This window comes from Zea mays, chromosome 2, assembly GCF_902167145.1.
Source record: "Zea mays cultivar B73 chromosome 2, Zm-B73-REFERENCE-NAM-5.0, whole genome shotgun sequence".
Lineage (NCBI taxonomy): Eukaryota > Viridiplantae > Streptophyta > Magnoliopsida > Poales > Poaceae > Zea > Zea mays.
Window position 1 is genome coordinate 171,365,169 of NC_050097.1, and position 5,247 is coordinate 171,370,415.

Consider the following 5,247-nt stretch of genomic DNA (forward strand, 5'->3'; position numbering starts at 1 on the left):
GTGGTCTGGAGTTTGAGGACAACGCCGAGCCGGGCCACGGGCTTCACACCGTTCTTTCTAGTCTGTGGGGCCGAGGCCATCTTGCCCACAGACTTAGAATACGGTTCCCCGAGGACGAGGGCCTACGACGGCCAAAGCAATCGAGCTGACCGAGAAGACTCGCTGGACCTGCTGGAAGAGGCTCGGGACATGGCCTTACTACACTCGGCGCGGTACCAGCAGTCCCTGCGACGCTACCACGCCCGAGGGGTTCGGTCCTGAGACCTCCAGGTGGGCGACCTGGTGCTTCGACTGCGACAAGACGCCCGAGGGCGACACAAGCTCACGCCTCCCTGGGAAGGGCCGTTCGTCATCGCCAAGGTTCTGAAGCCCGAAACGTACAAGCTGGCCAACAGTCAAGGCGAGGTCTACGACAATGCTTGGAACATCTGATAGCTACGTCGCTTCTACCCTTAAGATGCTTTCAAGTTATTCGCACACCTCATTCACACACGAAGTCTAGTCATCAAGGAAGGGTCAGCCTTGCCACGGCAAAGCCCGACCCTCCCTCGGGGGCTAGAAGGGGGGAACCCCCTTTGCGTCAAAATTTTCCTCGGAAAAAGATATTTTCTGCCAGAATGTCTTTCGTGCTTCTCGACTACTTCAAAAGTGGGATCCTGAAAACGACGGAGTACACGTAAGCAGCCAAGGATGACCGAGCCGAGGGACTCATACGCCTCCGGGATACGGATACCTCACTCATCATCTTCTGCGATAAGTAACTCACGCTCTGATAGGTGATTCCGCGGACCGAACAAGTCTTCACACTCGAAAACTCTTCTGCCGAAATGATTTTTCGGGCCTTCTCGACTATATCGATGGCAGAACCCTACGGACGAGTAAGAGTACACGTAAGCGGCAAGGCCGATCGAGCCGAGGGACTCCTACGCCTCCGGGATACGGATACCTCACTCATCACCTTCCGTGAAAAGTAACTCTCGCTCGGACAAACAATTCTGTTACCGACAAATAAATCAAGATACTCAAAACAAGAGGAAAAGAAACGCATCTTTACAACACGACGACAGTGTGTTTGGGCCTCGGCGGCCACAGAAAACATACACACACTACAAGATAACCCGATCCTGCAGGCTCGGACATTGACAGTTGAAGGGAGCAGCAGCACCCTCGGCGTCAACTACACCTTCGGCAAAGTCCGGCCTAGCCTCGGACGGCGACGCGGTTGGAGGATCCCCACCCCGAAGGACGACATCAGCACCACGCCCGGACCATCGCCGGCGGGGTCTTCTCCAGGAATCCGGGTCGAGCAGACGGCTCGAGCAGACGCCTCGGCCGGCCACCCCGAAGCCTCAGCCAGCTGTCCCCCGAGGACATCAGCCAGGCTCGGGGCCTCGGCAACTCGACTCCGGCGTCGGTCCCGCCAGTGGACGGCCCGGCCAGGCTCCAGCCGACGAAGTCTTCTTTTCGAGCCAACTCTGCCTCTGTCCGTGCTGACACCGCTACCTCCGTCTTCGGCTCATCAAAAAGCGGTCGAGGGTTCCTTTAACTAAGCAAGAGAGGCCTCGGACAGCAAGGCCAACCGAGCTGAGGGACTCCTACGCCTCCGGGATACGGATACCTCACTCGTCACCTTCGCACGAGGCAACTCACGCTTGGTGAAGCGGTTCAGATAGCCGACAGACGAGTCTAGTGCTCGAAATGAGGAAAAACATGGCTCCGTGCCGAAGATACATACATGTTCAGGCCCCGACAGCCACAATGAACAAAACAACGGCACTCAAGGTGCCATTACAAATGGAACTCCGGTTCCACCTTCGTGGGTACAAACAACCCCCCACATTGGAGGGCCCGTGGGGCGATAAGGCTCCAGGTCACCCACCGCCGCCCGCTCCAGCAGCTGCGACAACGACCTCCGCTCCGGGTGGCCGAACTGCAGCAGCGATGGCCTCAGGGCGGACACTGCTGCAACAACGCCCTCGCCCATGTCTACGCTCGAGGGGCGAGGACAAGTACAAAGAGCCGGAGGCCCAGAGCGCGGATGGTGGCGCTGACCCCGTCGGCGACGAGGACTTCTTCAGCCGCCGACGCCTCAGCACCGACGGCGGAAGCCGTCTGCCCACCGGCAGATCCCCACTCGGATCCTCCCGAACGGGCAGAGCACCGACCTCCACGCAGAGGCGCCACACCGGGGCAAAGGCAGGACAGCCCCAGAACACGAACGCCGCCCTAGCAGCGCGCGACGTCTTGGGTGGTCCTCCGGTGCGCGCGGCGCGACAACAGCTCTTGCGGCGGGTGGGGGCACCGGGAGCCGAGCCAGAGCCAGCTGAGCCAGCGGGCCCAACGCGCTGAGGCTGACGACGCTCGCCGCCGACAAGCCCCGCGTTGTCGAAGTCCGTCCCTCCCGCTAGGCCGGTGAGCGCCCTCTCCCTTGAATGCTGAGGGAGAAGGTGACCCGCGAACCCGCGCGGGAGGTAGAGATCTAGCTCAGCCTAGCCTCCGCCCCAGCCAGGATGATGAACATCCTTGAAGCTGAGCGAGGGGCAGAGGCCACAGCCCGACTTGCTTCTCCCCACCCAGAGGCTGGTGGTCACCGTCTTGGGTGACCACCGGCGAGGGGATGCGACCGGGCTGCCTGATGAAAATCCTTGAAGTCGAACGATGGCTGAAAGGTGCCAACTTCCGCGAAGTTGCGTTCCTCCGACGACAAGGCGGAAAGACTGCGAGTGTTCCCCATCCGGGGGCTCAGAAGGTGGAAAGACGCGATGCATAAGGGAGCATGAAGACATGGTTGCCTTTCAAGGGGGTCACCCTCCTTTTAAAGGCAACTCTCCTCACTTGCGTCCTCAGCCATCGCGAGCTGAGTCTTCTCCAACACGCTCCAAGGTCCTCCCCCTACGACATGGGGGCTGGGTCCCATGCGTCATGCAAGCTAGCCCAGGGCAGAAGAAGCCAAACCGCCGCGTGCGGTGCGCGCAACTGCCCAGCGGTTACAAGCATTCCTCCACTTTTGCCCAGACGAGCGGGTGAAAGGGCGGACAGCCATGCAGTCGGCATGCAACCGCGCCAAGTGGGTGCACCCCTTCGACTCCAACGCGCCCAGCATGGAGGCCCAGGCCCACACGTCATGCAACCGGCGCGCCGGTTGCTACGTGCGAGCAACTGCACCGCCCCTCGAGCCACTACCGCGCCTCCTCGACTGCGGAACCAGTACCGCAACTCGAGGCAACCCTGCGTATGACCCAACAGTGCCAGCCAGGCGCATCAGTCACGGGCCAGTCAGCCGTGGGAGAAGACACGACGGTCGATGCGGCCAAAAATAGGCCGGCAGTAATGGCGGTGGCAGGCGGGCGGAAGCAGCGGTCACGTCGTCAGCCAAGCTCACGTCCCCTCATGGGACAGCGAGAGAACCCTCTCCCACGGCGTGAAGACGGCGCGCCCGTGTTCCGTTCCTCGAACGGCTCGCGCACGCGCAACGGCTGCCCCGCGAACCACTCGCCCCGTCGCATTAACTCCGTGGCGGGACAGGCGGCACCTTTGGCAGGAGAAGCGGGCGACGCTTCGCCTTCGCCATAATGACCGCGTCAAAAAAGGTGCGCCACATCATTCGATTTCGTATCCTTTTCCTTTTCCTCTTTCTCTCTCTTACAACAGGGACCGGGAAAGGGGGATACCTCGAAAGGGATCCTTCTCCGTGAAGGAAACGGGCCCCAAGCCCCCCTACTGATCAGAGGTTCGAAGGCTGGCCCCTCGGAGGGGTTCAACAGCCGCCTCAGAGCGCTCGGGCTCCGCGCCCACTACTGGTCAGAGGTTCGAAGGCCGGCCCCTCGGAAGGGTTCAACGGCCGCCTCAGGCCACTCGGGCTCCGCGCCCACTACTGATCAGGGGTTCATAGGCTGGCCCTCGAAGGGTTCACAGCCGCCTCAGACGTAGAGCGAGGGATGACCCTGGGTACGTTCGATACATAACCAAGGCTCGGGCTACGCTCCCGAGGTACCCTAGGACATTTCCGAGACCAGCGGGAACGATCTTGTAACGGAATCCCATCAGAGGGAGGCATCGAGCCCTCGGACCCCGTCAAAAGGGGACCGGGTCCGGCAGATCACCCGCAGGTACTTTTGGAGCGTGCCTCCGGGCCTCTAGCCGACCCCTAACAAATGCGGCACGGGCGTCCACTCGGATTACCCGTTAGCAGCTCACTGGAGACACCATGTTTGGTGCCCTCCGAGGGCAACATGGCGCTTTATCCCCCCTCCTCCTTGCGGAAAGGCGACGCAGGGGCGTATGTAAAAAAGTCGAGTCTGTCCTTGACCGTCCTCTCGCCCTGTGCGGAGGCTCGGGGGCTGCTCTCGCAAACCCGGCTCCGGCCAAACCGTTGACAGCGTCAACATACCAGCCCGAGAACTTGGGACCCGACCGTGCACCCGGGCTACGGCCAGCTCGCATGAGGGAACAACCAGACCGGCCGAGGCATTGCGAAACGCATTAAGACCTCGAAGGAGTCAAACCACTCCTCCGAGGCCTCAGGGGCTACACCCGGCGGGTGTGCTCGCGCGCACCCACCGGAACAAAACGCAACCGAGAAAGGCCGGTCCCCTTGCAAAAAGGTGCGACAAAAGCCTCCAAGCGAGTATTAACACTCCCTTCGAGGCTCGGGGGCTACTGTCGGGGACCATAATTAGGGGTACCCTCAAGACTCCTAATCTCAGCTGGTAACCCCCATCAGCACAAAGCTGCAAAGGCCTGATGGGTGCGATTAAGTCAAGGATCGATCCACTCAAGGGACACGATCTCGCCTCGCCCGAGCCCAGCCTCGGGCAAGGGCAGCCGACCCCGGAGGATTTACGTCTCGCCCGAGGACCCCCTCCAGCAGCGGACACACCTTCGGCTCGCCCGAGGCCCAGTCTTCGCCAAGAAGCAACCTTGGCCAAGTCGCCACGCCGACCGACCGTATTGCAGGAGCATTTAATGCAAAGGTGGCCTGACACCTTATCCTGACGCGCGCCCTTCAGTCGACAGAGCCGAAGTGACCGCAGTCACTTTGCCGCTCCACTGACCGGCCTGACAAGAGGACAGCGCCGTCTGCGCCGCTCCGACTGCTGTGCCACTCGACAGAGTGAGGCTGACAGCAGCCAAGTCTGGCCTCTGGCGCCATAGGAAACTCCGCATCGCCCGAAGGGCTCGGACTCAGGCTCAGCCCCGGAAGACGACGAACTCCGCTTCGCCCGACCCGAGGGCTCGGACTCGGGC